The sequence below is a fragment of the Alligator mississippiensis genome, chromosome 1, assembly GCF_030867095.1.
Source record: "Alligator mississippiensis isolate rAllMis1 chromosome 1, rAllMis1, whole genome shotgun sequence".
Lineage (NCBI taxonomy): Eukaryota > Metazoa > Chordata > Crocodylia > Alligatoridae > Alligator > Alligator mississippiensis.
In genome coordinates this window covers 94065746-94083453 of record NC_081824.1, presented here as the reverse complement: position 1 = coordinate 94083453, position 17708 = coordinate 94065746, and the positions used below count along the sequence as shown (strand labels likewise).

General features: G+C 47.2%; 1 long non-coding RNA gene across 1 annotated transcript; it reads right to left on the bottom strand.

The window, feature by feature from the left end:
• Window positions 1-7510: 7510 nt before the first annotated feature.
• LOC109286267 (uncharacterized) lies at window positions 7511-17606 on the bottom strand. Its single transcript, XR_002094256.2, has 2 exons — window positions 16916-17606; window positions 7511-7854 (listed from the first exon to the last, which is right to left on the bottom strand). It is a non-coding gene; the product is annotated as an uncharacterized LOC109286267 (long non-coding RNA).
• Between the last annotated feature and the right edge of the window lie 102 nt (window positions 17607-17708).

Here is a 17708-nt window from a genome sequence, read left to right as displayed (position 1 = left end):
GACCTCCCTGTGCGCACCTCACCCCAGTGCACCCTCACTGGTGCTGGGGCCTCTACACAACCCAGTAGTGTGCCCCAATGAGGTCTCCTCCTCCCCTACAGCCTCAGTCCAGTCCACCACTTTAAATAACAACAGGTAAAATAATAGCTTAGTGAGCAGCAGCACAGTAGCACCAGCAGCATTTCAGGCAGCCAAACTGTGAAAGAGACTTTCTCTCCTCTCCTTCAGGAGCTTCTTCTCTGGTGTGTGTTAAGGCGTGCCCTCACTGTGTCCTTCCCCCCTCTTCCCACTCCCTCTCCTTACTTTTGTTTCCCTGCAGGCAAGCCCAGCTTTAGCTTCGAAACTTGAAACGTTTTAAAACATTTTGAGTACTCTCGTTTCATTCAAGGCTGTTTTGAAGCCCTTCATTTCATTTTGATTTTGCTGTTTTGAGCTCAAAACAGCATTGAAACGAAACAGCCGGTGAAATTTTGCACAGCCCTACTAGTCAAGTGCCTATTACAGAACTGCCTCTCTGGTCAGGGTTATGAACTTTGTTACTGCCAGGAGGAGTACGCATACCCTCTTCCACATCTCTTTTGCATATGGGCAGTCAAAGAGGACGCGGTCTATTGTTCTGGCCTCCCACTGGCAGGATTGCCTTAAGCAGCAAAGGACCCCAGCAGCTTGCTTCGCCTAATTCATTTCCTGCTTCAAGAACCCCCCTTTCTCATAAACAGACTCACAAACCTCCAAGTCAAGGACTGCATTAAAATGGAGCTAGGTGAGATGTACTGGTACTACAAGAAGATGGAAGCAAGCAACAGGCAAGAGATGGCGAACATCTTATGGAAAAAAAAAGACTGGCATAGGCTGCTCAGAGGTGAGCCCTCTGAAGACAGCAAAGATGACGATGACAATGGAGACAACAATGTATACAATGAGTAGAAGGTGTGGGCAAATGGGTGAGGGGGGCAGTTGGGAAGGGGGAGAAGAGAGGGGAGGTGGGAGGGCACTGAGTAAGTCCTTTGAGTAATTTTGATTACTTAAATGAGACAATGACAGGTGCGCAGTGCAGTTTTTGTAATGGGACGAAGGATGGTGTAACTGTAAAAGTGTGTTTTGGGCTGTCTAATGAACCACAGTGGTCACAAGACAGCTTGGTAGTGTGTGTGTGTGTGTGTGTGTGTGTGTGTGTAATTGTCTTGCAAAAAAGAAAAAAAAAAAATGATGATTCAGCTTACGTGGTTTTACTGACAGGGGAGATAACCTTCTTCTTGGCCTTGAATGACTCAGTATCGTTAGAGGGTGAAGGCCTGTCCCTTGTACTGCCAGCAGGCTCACCCCTGCAGGAGTACATAATGCTTCCAGTCATAGCCTTTGCCACGGGATAGGGTCCTGCAGGATGGCCGTGATCTCCCCAAGACCCCCTTACCATGCCAAGTTGGCCCACTGGGCACCCTCTATTCTCGCCCACCACATTTTTGATGGTATGAATGATAGGGAGGCTGCCTCTAAGTCCTCTTGTACGTGGTCGAAATTGATTCTCAGGACCCCATGGGTCCCCGGACCTCTGGTGGGTCCCGCTCCAAGATGGATGTCACAATTAGTGTTTCAGGGCATCCTAGCCTTATGGGCTATGCGTGGCTCCAACCACCCCTTTACCACACCCCAAGCCTAGCAGATGGTACTGACGTTGTTTGGTTTGGGTCTTGTTGTAATTTGGCCCCCTTTTCCTCCCTGGGGTCTCTGCAGCCCCATCTCGCTCTGTGCCTCCCTGGTGCTCAGGCTCTCCGCAGCCCCGCAAAGTGCTGCGCCCTCTCTGGCGCTGGGGTCTGTGCACCCCAAATGCTGCGCCCTCTCTGGCACTGGGGTCTGCGCACCACCCCCCCCACTCCATGAGGCCTCCTCCTTCCCCTAATAGCCTCACCCAAACCACCGGTCTTATACAGCAGTGAACAAAACACAAGCCCCTGGGCTGCAACATAAATTCAAGCCGTCCCGCTACAACATCATTCAAACCATACCGGGGAATACTCTGTCCCTTAACAGTATCAGCTGTTCCTGCAGTCAGGCCTCTCCCCTTTGCTTGCTCTGGGAGATCTCCTTCCCCCTTGGCTGCTGGCAGAGACCTGCCCTCCTGGCCTCAGCCTCGGGCTTTATATACGAGCCAGGCCCTGCCCCTTCTGGTCAGCTGATCGCTGGCAGGTGTGGGCCACTAACCTGTTCTGGCTGCCCTGGTAACCTACAGCTGGGGCTTCCAACTCACCACTAGGGTTCTTCCCCTGGCAGTTTCAGTCCTTTAAACGAGCAGGGCACTAGTGCCCTGTAACAGCCATCCCTAGAGGTGAGCAAGCTGGGCAGCTGCCCCAGGCCCCAAGCTTTGGGGAACCCTGCAGACAGTGCCATACAGGCCCCACTGTGGCCACGGGCTCTGCAGTCCAACCACTTGCCACTCCCTCCCCCCAGCCCTACACAGGCTGGTATGCCCTGGGCCCCACACACCCCTAGGGAGGCTCTGCCTCCAGTGCAAAGAACTTGGCTACACAATGTATGGTGATGGGGGATTGCTCTTGTGCTTTCCTTCTAGCTTGCTCCTTTGGCTTTTTGACTCGGGACAAGTGAGACTGGGAGGCATCTGAACTCCAAGGCCTCCAGGCTTGGTTCTGGCACGTAGGATGCCTGCCATGGATTTGGGAGCGTCTGAAGCCTCAGGCTGAAGAGTCTGGGAGGTAGGATACTTGCTGATGGTAGTGCCACACAGACTTGAACAATTGAGCTCTGTTCAAGTCGATAGAATTTGGAACTGATTTGGCTGATTTGGCGCAAGACAAAAATTTGAAAGAAAAAAAAAGAGGTTGGACAAGCACACGAGCTGGTCTAGGATTTTGAAAAGGGGAGTGCAAATGGTGAGGTACAGCATCTCATATGAAACAATGCACATGTTTCTCCAGTTAGACACCAGAAGCTTTACTAGCATGCTAGGAGCCTGGGGCTGGAGTATGCAGCCTAAGATGGAAGCACAAACAAATATAGCTTCATTGGAATGAGTTAAAAAAAATCTGCAGGGCTGCAAAATAAGAGCTTCATGATCAGGAGCAGCTAATAGACAGCAGCATTACAGAACAAAGGCTAGCCTGATTGGTGGAATATCAAGACCATTAAAAAGAAGAGAGGGCTGTTAAGACCTGCAGAATGAAGAGTTTAGAAGGGATGGGGTAGATTATAATGAGCCAAGAAGAAAATTGACTCCCTCAGCAGCTAACTAGAAATGCTGCCGCCACTGCCAAGCAGTTCATTTTAATCTTTGGACAGAGCAGGAATCAAAATGGGGTACAAGTGTACTTGTGCACACCCCATGATCCATCCTGGGACAAGCATTGACTAGGGATAATCTAAGCATAGTTGTGCCAGGAGTGCTCTGCAAAGAGCAACAGTTGGAAGCCCAGGAACACTCCCCTGGCCCCCTTCCTAGATAGCTGGAAGGTAACAGAAGAGCTCTGAAGAGTAAGTGGATATTGGAGAGGACCATGCTCAGCAGTAGAAGAACGAAGCAGAGCTCCACAACCGGCATAGTTATGAAAGATCATTAAAGCAGCAAGCATAAGCTTATGGACGGGATACAGAAAGGGGAGTTCAGGCTCTACAGTTAGAGGGTGCAGTGCATGGAGTTATGTCTTGCAATCCCCAAGTTGCAGAGCCAAATGGAGGGTCTTTGTTTTTTCCCATGCTTCTGGGCTTTTCCAGATGCCACATGGGGTCAGAAAGGATTTTTTCCCCTCCTGTTGCTAGAGGGAGTAGGTTTGTCTTCTTCAGAAGCATTGGGTGTTGACTGCAGTCAAACTGGGGATTTTGACAGCAATGTGCCAATGCTCCTACTGGGACTAAAAACTGGAGGTTCCTGGTTACAGGTTCTTGCCCCACAATTTAGGGTCAGACCAATTGCCAGATTTGGGATCAAGAAGGAATTTAACTGCATGGTCATACTGGTATGGACTCTAGGGGGTTTGCCTTTCTGTGTAGCAGGAGCATGGCTTTCTTGGATCTCTCAAGTGCATTTTAACAGCCTTTGCAGCAGCAGGATGCTGACAGCCCTCATTCCCTTGCTTTACCTGTGGTGAGTGAGGTGCTTTTGGTGTCTTTGGGCAATATGCCTTGTATTTGTGCAATGGGGTTGATTGTGTAGTTTTAGGAATCAGTTTGACAAGGATTTGTATGGGATGATGTGGATACGGATGACCCTGCCTTGAATGGGGGGTTGGACTAAATGACCTCTAGAGGGCTCTTCCAGCCCTACTTTTCTGATTCTCTGATAATCTCCAGATATATTTTTACACAGAATAGAAACAAATGAGTCATTTTCATAATACGTTTTGCATTTTCATAGTGCATTTATTTTTTCTGAAACTGTTTAAAAATAGTATGTTAATGCCCTAATGTGACACCTTTATAGAAGGTAAATTATATCCTGAATACAGTGATTTAAAAAAAATAATAATTACGATTGAAAATATAGCAATGATTAAAGTGTTACTTTAAACGTGGTCTGCTGTTTTACATTTTTGTGGTTACTCAAAAATGCATCTTCTTTGCAAACTACACATAATTTAGTAGCGATCTAAAATTCCTCTTTTATCTCATCTTTAAAGAGTTGATGTCAGAGTATTTCCTTTCCACCCTTCCTTATTGAGCATTTATTGGTTTTGACTCATTTCTGCACGTTATGTACATCAACACCTGTGCCCATTTAGCAATGAATTTCAGTACAAATCACAGGGAATTGAACAGACATCTCAAAGATGCATTACAATTGTTGCAATATTTTTAGAAACTCAAACAAGGAAATAAACAACTTCAGAAAAAGTGATTTAAATAACAAATAACTTATCTTTATAAACAGCTTATCTCCTTGAGAACAAAGAATAAACAAGGAGACAAGAGCCTTTTTTTCCTCTTCCATTATTAATTCAGATCACAATATGAATGGGTGAAATGTCAAGAATAATTGGAGAAAATCACAGCATAATCTTCAGCAAAAACATCTGATTTCTTTAAATTGTCAGTGTTTTTCTTAATAGATCTTCTGTTTAACCTTGTTATCCAAGATAGTGGGTAAAAAACTTCACATTTTGATCTACTCTGAGTTTTTCAGCATAACTCTGTATGCCTGCTGTGGTGCTGTGAACCACTATTACCTTCACATTGTGTAACACAGATACATTGGGTTGGGCCTCGGAGGTGCTGGAATTACACTAGTGCACACCTCCCAAAGTAGTACAGTAGACTCCCAACTTAGGCGTATATTGCATTCCTGAGAAACCTCGTGTATGTCAAATTCACACGACTCAAGGTGAATTTTCCCATAGGAAATAATAGAAAAGTGAGGGGTTGCGTTCCTTAGACCTCACATTTATGACACCAAAGGTACCAGAATAAAACCTTTTTCAACCAATACTTTATTTATTATGTTACAAAAACATATTGTAAACATATGCTGCTACCACAATGGCGCCACTGAGACTGAGCGAGCCTCCAGAATCCTGCTTGGGAACCCAAGCTGTGCGTAACTCTGTTTGACTCAGTTTACGCATTTTGCAAGGCATTCACATATATACATGAATGACGGACGTCTCAGGGTGTATTTTTCTGCTTGGGTGTTAATATTAATTCGCGTAAACACGAGACACAGGTAAGTTGAATACATGTAAAAAGGGTGTCTACTGTACTTTGTTTTCCATGTAAACCACAAGTATTTCTTAGATGTTGCAGGCAGTAGATTATGGGAAATGTATTCCTTGGGAAATGCAATGTAATGAGTACAGGTCTGCAGCATTTTCAGTATACCTTATCCTTGATGCTTCTTCCTCTTTTGTTTCCAAGGAAGGGGGTTTTAACAGTGCAAAGTGAAACTGACATATGCCTGCCCAATCCAACCCAACTGATCACCAGCCAAAATATAGGTAATCTAGGGCACAACTGGGTTTAAAATCATGGCTGAGATTCACTTTTACTTGCTCATGAAAGCACAAATTACACCCCCATGTAAAAGCATGTTTCATTCAACCTTAGAGGAGCTTGCCAAACAATAGTTAGCCAGGACTGGCTCAAATTGCCCTCCTCTGGATATCTGTAGGAAGAGGACAGGTTTATTTACCCTGGAGGCTCTGTAGTAGTCCCACCAATGGGACCTGCCCTGGCCAAACTAGCCACATCTCTTTTCAGTCTAGTACTGGCTATTTTGGGACCTGGGCTAAATGTATATTGTCACTCCAGTAGAAATTAATTCATGGTTGCTTCTCAACTTTACAGCTTCCTCAAAAGAAATTTCACTGCTGAGTTCCAGTTCCTGTTCCTGGGCTCCTGCTAATAGGTTCTGAGCTGAGCCAGGGCTGCTTATATTTAAAAAGCAAACAAGCATGTTACCAACAACTCATACTGCTTATAATGTCTTAGATTAATAAGGATGCAGATTCGTTCCAAATATAATTAAGTTTGTACTATTTAAGCTATGTTTACTCACTTGGCTTGAACAGCAGAACTGTCACTGAAGAGTGAGCAGAAACATTATGGTTATCATGAGATGATCAAAGCACAGTCTTTAACATTTTGTTTTCATGACTACAGCAGAACTGCAAAAAGTGCTAAATATGGAAGTGGTTAGCTTTTCTCAGACCATGCACATTGTAACAGTGATATGTGTGCTTGTGGATTGTTACAAGATGTTTAATGTGTGGACATGAGATATTTCACGGGTGTGCTAGGATGCGTCAGTACTAATAGCACTGGAATATTTTCATCTAGTCTAGTCTAACTTGACTCCCTTAAACCTACTCAATTCCATGCCACCAATATGTATAGAAGTCAAATCAGAAATAATTTCTACGTTAAAGAGCCAGAAGGTGTAAGCTAAAATAGTTCTTAGAGTATATCCATTAGAAAATGTCTGAGTAATAGATGGACATACAAAAATAGGCCAAATAGAAAAAAGCATAGGACAGAAAAGTACATTTGGGAATCACTTGTAGGAATGGATGAGTGAACATAATTTTCAGTCAATCTGTGGCCAAAAGCTTGTCTAACATATTTCCCAAATAAGCAATTGGTTCTATAAAAAATTAACACAAAAAATCCTTGTCTCTCATACAACTTATTTTTTCTAATTTCATGGTCTTCTATATCTGCTAGTTCATACATACACATACACACTTAATCTTTTCTTTAAAAGATGACGATGACAAAAACATTCAAACCTAATCAAGAGCATCAGCTGCTTGATGCAGAGATCAGGAAATCACTTTTCCATGTAAAGTGTTGCACAATTGGTTCAGCATATTATGCTTTTTTTGTATACCTCTGAGTCAGCATTCCCCAAAATCTGGACAAAATGTGTTGACGTTTACTAAATGTATCATCTTGGGCGACTGACAGAAAGCTGGAGCATCCTGACTGGTTTCTTTCTGATTAAATATGACTGGATTTTTCTCCACTCCTACCCACCCCTCTTAAAAGTAAAGGATTTTTACTATAAAAATAAATAGAAAAGATTAATATATTTATACATATACTTATGGATCCACACTTCGTTAAGAGCAGTAAGAGTTTCCTGTATGCCAGAATAACTTTGTTTAATTGTAAAGCAAAAAAATAATGTAGCAAGTTCATGGGTTGTGATTCTAAACGCTGAATTTTGGATCAGAAAGGGATACCAGGAATGCAAGACATACTTATCCTAAACTGACCGTCATCTTCTCCAAATTCAGATGAGATTTTTTTTTTTAATTTTCAGGCAAGAAGAAGCTACCACAAATAGTCCAACCCCAGAAGTTCCCAGATTCCATCACATTCCAAAACTTCCTTGCAGGTAAGTTCGCTTAACTGAAAAATCAGAGAAGAGAGCTCTTAGCAAGTTGATACAAGCTCTTATTCACCCTAGCCATTGGCACACTGGCACAGAAGCATCCGCTTCCTCATAAGACCATAAAAACATAAGAATTGTCATTTACTGGGTCAGACCATGGGTCCACCTTGCCCAGTTTTACACAGTGGCAAAAAGTAGATTGGGGCAGGCAAAATATGGCCCATTGGCCAGATCCGGCCCTCCAGGCCATTCTGTCTGGCCTGTGGAGCCCCTAAAATTTTTTGATCATTAATATTTATTTGCTCCTGGATGACAGGAGACAGGGGCAGTAGGACCCAGGGAAAGCTGGCAGGACCCAGGAGGAAGGCCTGCCTGGCCTTGCCCCACCCATGGCCCCTCCCTCCTCCGCCCTCCCACCCAGTAGTCTCTGCTTGCTGCAACTTTCACTGCTTCCCTGTCCACTTGCCAGCCGCTCCAGCACCACATGGGTCCCGGCTGCATCGCCAGACTGCAGGAGCATGGGGCCGCACCAGTACCTTGAGGCCAGGAGCGGGAGGTTGTGTGTGTGTGTGTGTGTGTGAGTGTGCAGTGGCAATGTGTAGGGGGTGAACAGGGGTGCATGTGCATCCCCTGAGAATGCTGGTGCACCCCCTCATACCAGCGTTCTCTGCTTAGGCGATGGGCAATGGGGGAAGGTGGGAGTGCTGGTACCCCCACCTTAGAGCACCGGCTGGGGAGTGGGGGCGTCAGGAGAAGCACCGCTGGCACTTCCGGGCATGCCCCTGGCCCTTCCGGGCATGCCACTGGCACTACTGGGTTGGCACAATCAGCTGCGGGGGGACTCCCCCCTGGTCACTGACTGGCCACTGGGGGAGCAAGTGCCCTCCCTACTCAGGAGGCACCAGTCGCCCGTGTGTGTGTGTGTCTGTCCGTGCAATGAGGGAGGTGGAGAGAGAAACAGAGAGAACAATGAGGGAGGGAGGGAGACAGTGTGTGTGTGTGTGTGTGTGTGTGTGTGTGTGTGTGTGTGTGTGTGTGTGTTCATAGGGTGAGGGCCTTCTGGTGGCAAAGATTGGGGGTCAGGGGGCGGGACTTCCAGTCCTAAGATGGTGACCAGGAGGCGGAGCACCTGTCAGGGGCGGGGCTACCCCATGCAGCCCTCAACAGCTTGCCAAAACTCAGTAAGCGACCCTCTGCCAGAAATAATTGCCCACCCCTGGAGTAGATGCTGAAGGGGAGAGTGAACTGGGTATGACTAGGATTTTTTTCCACTGTTTCTCTCTTACTTGCAGACTGTAACAGGGAGCCAGTGGCTCTGTTATGGAGCCGCCTGAGATGGGTTAATTGCCCATTAAGGACGCGCAGGTCGGCGCTGGAGTTGCTCAGCAAACTTGTTAACTGCTAATTAAGGACTCCCTGCCCAGCAGCGGGGCTGGCCGGGAGTGTGTTAATTGCCACTTAAGGACTTTTGTATAAGAGGACCAGAAGCTGAATGAAGATTGTTCCCTAGAAGGGGAACCAGAGCAGTGGCTGAGAGCAAGCCAGAGCAATGGGGCAGTTCTCCTGCACAGAGGCGCAGACTCGAAAAAGAACAGAAGCTTTCTGTCAAGGACGACAGACAGTGGTGCCTGCGGAGCACCATGAGTGAAGCTGGCACGACTATCTCCAGGACAGGTACTCAATGTTAATGAGAGACTTTGAATGAATGAAAAGGGGACCAGATGTATATGCAATGTCCCATGTAACAGTATGTCGTTTAAGAACTCGCCTCATCCCAGATAGGAGTGAGGGAAGAGAGAAGATTACAAACTGCCATACGTGGCATTGATATGGTGAGCAGTTGTTTCTTTTCACAGTGGAGGGCAGGACGAGCTGTGGTTTGTGCTTCCTGAACCTAACGAAGTGTGACTGAGCTTGTACCAGCGTAAGCCTGAACCCGTGACAGCTGCAAGAGATAGCAGCAGTACAGAGAGCGGCATGTTGTAATCGATATTAAAAATCACCTTTCCACCTGTGAGTTTTTACATTTCTTTACTCCCATCAAGTCGTGGCAGGAGAGAACAAGTGCAGGTATGGGAGGCAGGACTGAACATGTCCTTTTGATCGATCCAGGAATCCTGCTCAGAAAGTTTTGATGCATTGGCCGGGAAACCTGAAATAGGAATGGAGGCAATGAACACGGAGATGCAGCCACCGAGAGATTGGCAACAGGCCCATACCCTCACGGTCAGAATATTACACGGGCAACAGGCCCAAATGGAAGAGCTAGTGAGGGTGCGGACACAAGAGGCAGAAGCCAGGATAATGTCACTATCACGACAGCAGGAGCTTAGTGAGAAGCTAGAGGCCTGACCCATAGCTATTCACATGGGGGTGGAGGGGACCAGACTGCCAAAAATGACACCATCTGATGATGTGGAGGCATTCCTGGAAGGCTTTGCGAGAGCTGCTATAGCAGTGGGATGGGGCAGAAAGGAATGGGCAATACAGTTAGGGCCCTTATTGACTGGGCCAGCACAGGCGGTATACAGGGCCCTATCATGGGAAGAGGCAAGGTGTTATGGGAAGGTGAAAGAGGCCATACTATATAAGCTACAAATTTCCCCTGAAACACACAGGCAGAAATTTAGGGCAAAGAAAAAAATGAAAGAATTGTGGCCCAGGGTACTAGCTCAGATTTTAAGGGATGCAGCCACCCAGTGGATACAGCCAGATAGTATAACTGCCGAAGAGGTAGTCAACTTAGTATTGCTGGAGCAGTTTGTGAGGTACCTGGAAGTAAACACCTAGAAATGGGTAAAATGGCATCAGCCCTGGTCCCGCACAGAGGCCTTAAGGGTGGTGAAAGATTATACCAACACTGAATTTGACTATGAACCTGCAAAGAGGGAAAGAATAGGGAATACAGGACCCCCAGAATAAAGGGTGGTGGAATGAGGGAGGAAGGCTAAGTGCTAAAGAAATGAGGAGCTGGGATGCAAGAAAGGAGGTGTGTTTTAAGTGTGGAGAGAGGGGACAGATAGCAAGGTACTGTAACAAAAGTGGAGGAAATGAAGGGACCCATGAGTTTCCTCATGAAGAGCAGATCGACTGCAGTTTCAGGAGGCACAAAGGGCCATGGCCCAAGGCAAAGCCTATTGTAGAAGTGAAAATAGGGGATCTAGTAGTGCTCGCTATTGTCGATACAGGATGCATCAAAACAATGTTAAGAGCAGATTTAGTGACACGAGAGGTGGGGGAATTGATAACACCGGCAAATATGGTCTGTATCCACGGAGCTTCAGACACCTATCAGAGGAAGAGATTGAGGTTAACAGCATTGAACCAAACAGAAGACATCGCGGTGGGCCTGGCCGAGTCACTCCCTTGCCCTATGCTGTTGGGAACAGACTGGCCTCGTTTGCAAGAGGTCGTCACAAAAGCTACGGGGGAACTTAGCACCCGAGATTATGTGAGACAGGTTGAAGAAGTCTTGGCCAGGGCCAGGGTTATAGCACCAAAGATGGACAGGGCCAAAGAAGCAGGAATAGATTTAGAGGATATAAAAGGAGAAGGCCACTTCAGAGAATCCCAAGAGCAGAAGCCATTGTTTTGGAACATCTATGAAGAGAACCTAGCCAAGAGGGAGGAAGAGGTACTTAGACCCGAGTTGGCGGAGGTGCTACCCCAGTTTGAGGTAAGAAATGGGATCTTGTACTAGGTGGATAAAGGCAAGGGAGGAGAGGAGGTGGCACAGATCTTGGTCCCAAGACAATATTGGTTCCGGTTGTTGGAAGTAGCACACGCGTTGCCCATAAGACAGAGGCATGATTGAAACACAGGGTTTTTTGGCCCGGTATCTATAAGCTAGTAGAGAAATATTGTAAGGAATGCTCAGAGTGTCAGAGGGTATCGAGTTATAAACCTGCGAGAGTCCCGTTGATACCAATGCCCCAGGCAGAATGTCCTTTTGAGAGGATAGCCTTGGATATTACGGGACCTTTCCCAAAGAGCGCAGCGGGGTATCAGTATGTGCTGGTATGGTAGATTATACTACGTGTTTACCAGAGGCGATACTGCTGAGAAATGTTACAGCACCTAAGGTAGCAGAGGAATTAATAAAGTGGGTATCTAGAGTGGGGATTCCCTGAGAAATTCTAACAGATCAAGGGAAGACATTCATGTCAGGAGTACTGAGGGAGTGTGTAAGATTCTCAAGATAAAACAGCTCAGAACCTCAGTCTGTCATCCCCAGACGGATGGACTAGTCGAGGGATTTAATAGAACACTGAAGGGTATGCTAAGGGCATGCATTCAGGGAGATTTGTGAAAGTGGGAGTCTCTGTTGCCCCCGCTATTGTTCGCAATCAGAGAAACTCCTCAGGCCTCCATGGGGTGCACCCTGTTTTAATTAGTCTACGGACATAAGCCAAGGGGACTACTCAATATTATATGTGAGGGGTGGTCCGAGGGGCACCCTGAAAGAATGAAACAGCCCCAGTTTGTGCAAGATTTTCAAGAACAGTTAGAAAGGGTCTGGGAAGTGGCCCAAGAGAACCTGGGACTGAGCCAGCAAAGACAAAAACTAAATTACGATATGCAAGGGAGAGAAATTTTCAAGTGGGAGATTGGGTTCTAGTGTTGTTGCCAGACAACAGCCATAAATTACTGTCCCAATGGAAAGGCCCATTCCAGGTGACTAGATGGTTGGGGCCAGTAAATGACAAGGTCCAAAAGACCAAACCAGTTAGGAGGAAACAGAACTATCACATTAACCTGTTAAAGAAATGGAATGGTAGAGATGCATGGTTGATGAAGGAAGATGTAGGGGATTTGGATGAAGTAAAGGATCTGAAAATAGCGGAATTGGAGCCAGGAGAACCCCAGGTAAGGGATAAACTGTCAATGGCACAGGGAGAATTAACGTGATTGATATTGGAATTCCCTGATGTGTTCAAAGCCAAACCTGGTAAAGCAAAGGGGGAGTACACATTATTAGGATACCCGAAGGTTGCGTGGTAAGAGACCACTGGAGGAAGTTACCCCAGCATTTGTGGGAAGCTGTGAGGTGTGAAATCACCCAGATGTTAGAGGCCAGGGATCATAGAGGAGTCCAGTAGCCCATGGTGGAGCCCGCTGGTGATAGTGCCAAAGGTGGACAGCACCATACGAGTTTGTGTAGATTTTAGAAAAATAAATGAAGCGGTGACTTTCAACGCATTGCCTACGCCCCAGATAGAGGAAATGTTGGAAAAAAATGGGCAGGCTAAGTATATATCAACCTTGAACCTAACAAAGGGTTACTGGCAAATACCCATGAATGATAGGGATAAAGAAAAACTGCCTTTGGGACCCGGTGGGGTTCATTTCAATTTAAACAAATGCCATTTGGCCTTCACAGGGCGGCAGCCTCATTCCAATGTTTGATGGATAAGACATTGGCCCCTCATCAAAATTACTCCTCGGCGTATATTGACGATATTATAATATTCTCGCAGACCTGGGGGCAACATTGCCAGCATTTGTGGGCAGTCCTGCAAGAACTAAGAAAGGCAGGGCTGACAGCAAACCCTAAGAAGTGTGGCTTGGGGCAGAAGGAAACCAAATATCTAGGTTTCCAAATAGGTCAGGGTCAGGTAAGGCCCCTACAGGTTACCTAGGACCATAAGACAACTTAAGTCATTTTTAGGGTTCGTGAATTATTATAGAAAGTTCATCAAACATTTTTTGGAGATCATGGCCCCACTTACAGACATGATGAAGGGGAAACCTTGACTGCTAAATTGGCCAGAACCCGCAATAAAAGGTTTTGAGGAGACCAAACAATTTCTCTTCAGGGCACCTGTCCTATACATGCCTCAGTTTCAGGAACCATTTTTCCTAGAGACAGATGCATCAGGGTGTGCTATGGGGGCAGTGGTGTTCCAAAAGTGGCAGGGACAGGAATGACCCATAGCATACACAAGGAAAAAATTCTTGAAATTGGAGACCAGATATTCAATGATAGAACGAGAATGCCTGGCTATCCGGTGGGGAATCGAACTGTTTAGGTATTATTTATTAGGTCAGAAATTTGTGCTGATTACAGATCATGCACCATTGAAGTGGTTACAAACCACAAAGACTGATAACTCTCAGATAATGTGATGGACTCTTGTGTTGCAGCCTTTCCATTTTACAGTGGAATATCAAGTGGGAAAGAGGAACGTAGGAGCAGATTTCTTGTCCCAATCTACAACTAACATGGATGAATGACATTAAAGATAGGGAAGTGGGCAAAGAGAACATGAAGAGATGCCACAGATAGGAAGATCAACGTGGGAGCTCCAACTAAAAGGGGAGGTGTATAACAGGGAACCAGTGGCCCTGTTACAGAGCCGCCCAAGACGGGTTAATTGCCTATTAAGGTCGGTGCTGGAGCTGATCAGCAAACTTGTTAATAGCTAATTAAGGACTCCCCATCCCGCGGAGGGGCTGGCCTGGAGTGTGTTAATTGCCACTTAAGGACTTTTGTATAGGAGGACCAGAAGCTGAATGAAAATAGTTCCCTAGAAGGGGAACCGGAGCAGTGGCTGAGAGCAAGCCAGAGCAACGGGGCAGTTTTCCTGCGCCGATACACAGGCTCGAGAAAGAAGGGAAGCTTTCCTTCAAGGATGACAGATGGTGGTGCCTATGGAGCACTGTGAGTGAAGCCGGCACGACTATTTCCAGGACAGGTACTCAATGTTAATGAGACTTCGAATAAATGAAAAGGGGACCAGATGAATATGCAATGTCCCATGTAATAGCATATCATTTAAGAACTCGCCTCATCCCAGATAGGGGTGAGGGAAGAGAGAGGATTACATGCCACCGTACATGGCATTGATATGGTGAGCAGTTGTTTCTTTTCATGGTGGAGGGTGGGATGAGCTGCAGTTTGTGCTTCCTAAACCTAACAAGCGTGAATGAGCTTGCATATATGTTGTACCAGTGTGAGCCTGAACCCGTGACAGCTGCAAGAGATAGCAGCAGTATGGTGAGTGGCATGTTGTAGTCGTTATTAAAAATCGGAAGCTTTCCACCTGTGAGTATTTACATTTGTTTACTCCCAGCAAGTCGTGGCATGAAAGAATGAGGGCAGGTACGGGACGCAGGACCGAACATGTCCTTTAGATCGATCCAGGAATCCCTCTAACACAGCCCTTAGAATTTATGGTCTAGAAAATTCTAATTTAGAGGCTGTATCCCTAACTCCCATGCTCAATAGCTACTGATGCCCCTTCCCCTCAGAATTTGTCCAACTTCTTTTTCAATTTGGCTAAACTGTCAGCTTCTACAGCATCTGGTGGCAATGAGTTCAACACTTGAATTACACACTTTGTGAAAAAGAACTTCCTTTTAGTTTTAAACTTACTACCTACTAGTTTCATTTTGTGACTCCTAGTTCTTGTATTGTAAAAGAGAGTATATAATAAATCCTTACTTAATTTCTTTTTGCCATTTAGTAGTTTGTAAACTCTTATCATGTCCCACCTCAGGCATCTCTTTTCTAAACTGTATAGACCTCTTTAGTCTCTCCTCATCTGGAAGCTCCTCCATAGTGCTAATCCTCATTGTTGCATTTCTCTGTACCTTCTCTAAGTCTTCGATATCCTTTTTGAGGGATGCAGACCAGAGTTGGGTATAGTATTCAAGATGTGGATTAGGGATGTGAATTGGTAAACATATTCTTAATACCTTACCGATTATCGTTTAGCGTGGGGCAGGCAGCAGTCTGGTGGGGAAGGGAAGCTGTGCAGTGCCTCTGAAGGTGGCAGGGCAGGCAGGACAGAGGAAGGAGGGAGGAGGAGGGGAGAGGGGACTAGTACTTAGTATCATGGGGAAGCAGCAGGGGAGCTACAAGAGGCCTGATTTTTTGTGGCAGTGTACCCCACCCCTTCCCTGCCATCTGCCTTGAAGTGCACATGTACCCTGCAGACCCTGGTGCAGATGCTTGCAGCCTCCTGGCTGCTCATGGCAGGCAGCAAGGAGGCTGCAAGCAGCTGCACTGGGGTCTGTGGAGTCTGGGCCCAGGTCATTGCCGGTGGTGGGTGCAAGCATGCCTTGGGATGGACGGGAAGGGGCAGGGCTGCGCTGCCACAAGAATGATAGGGTCCCTTGCAGCTTCCCCACCATCTGTCTTGAGCCTCCGTGGACCCTGGTACAGCCACTTGCAACCCCAGCCCCTGGGCAGCCAGATGCCAACAGCAGCAGCTAGCAAGGGGCTTTTCCCAGCCCACTGCTGCCATCAGTGCATGACTGTTTAGGGGGCAGGACTGCCTGCAGGTAGCAGCAGTGAGCCACACTACAACCCCATAAAGCTGTGAGCAGCAGCAGCAGACATGGGGCTTTTCCAGATCACTGCTGGTACCCAGAGAATGAGTGAATACAGGCAGGGGCCAGTTCCTGGTAGATACACGTTCTCAGTTAATCGTTTAACCAAGAACATTAGGGAAGTTTAAATGGGTACTTATTCGATATTTACATTACTACTGTGGATGCATTATGGATTTAGAAAGGGGCATAATGATATTTTCCTTTTTACTTAAATACTTCCTAATAATCCCTAACATTTTGTTTGCCTTATTCACAGCTGCTGAGCAATGAGCAAATGTTTTTAGTGAACTGTCTACAACAGTGGTCACCAACAAGTGGTAGATCTCAGAGCCTCTTGCAGTAGATCTCAGAGCCTCTTGTGGTCAATCTGAGGCTGGGGCAGGGGGCTGAGTGCCCATGTGCATGCACATGCATGCCCCAGCCCAGCAGGTCATTCCGTGGGGGAGGGAAGGGGCAGGGGCTAGATCAAGGCCTCCGCGGTGAGGGACAGTGCCGCGGAGGCAGGAGTCATTGTACACCAATGGTCTCCAACCTTTTTAAGTAGGAAATCACCTCTGCCATTTAAAAGCAACCCAAGATCTACTGTGTGCTGCCGCCACTCTCCCTCCCTCCCCTGCACCCCACCCAGCAGGTAAGTCTGTGGGGAGGGAAGTGGGGGAGAGATCCAGGCAGAAAAAATTATTTGGGGGCGTGCCTCCCCAGCAGGTTAGTCCCACCTGGCTGGGGCCCCACTCAACTTACCCTGCTCCTGCCTCTGCAGCACTGCCCCTTACCAGCTGGGGTGACGGACTGTTCCTTCGCTCTGGACTCAGACGGATATTTCTAAGTGACACGTGAAGTTATTGTTTTGTAATGGTCTTTATGGCAGTTTCTTTCGATGTGGGTGTTCAGGTACTTCTCTAGGGCTAAAAAACAGACGACTGGTTTAATTTGGGGCTGACTGCCCTGGGTTTTGACTTGCATCAATTCGAGATTTGCCTCAGGCACTTAAAATCGGGATGAGGAGCTTGTAGATCTGTCGGATCCCAGGCTAAAAGTCATTGTCTCAGGATAACCCGGCCCTCTAGTTTTAAATCTAAATGCCTCCAGAGTTGAGCTCAAGCAGCAGGCCTGGAGCACCGGGTAGAGGGCGATCATATCAGACCTTGCCCCTTGCCCCACTGCGGCAACGCTTGGCAACACTTCAACCCATTGCCACATGTCCCTTGGCTGCACAAACAGGCCCCCAGCGCAGCACCCCAGCATGCGCTGGCTTCCCCGCCAGAGAAGCAACGAAGGAGAGGAGCGCAGGGCGCCGGCCTCCTTCAGCCGCAGCAAGACCGGGCCCGGGCGCTAGCCCACGGCCTGCTCTCTCCGGCCCGCTGCACCGCCCCGCCCCTTGCGGGCGGACCCACGAAACCCCTTCTCAGCGCCCTCCGACTCGCGAAGCACTCTGGGAGCTGGAGTTCTCCACCCCTTCTCGCGCGTTCCCCGCGGCGGCGGGGGAACTACAGCTCCCGGCGTGCCCCGCGCGAGCTCCCAGCGCATCCGCTGC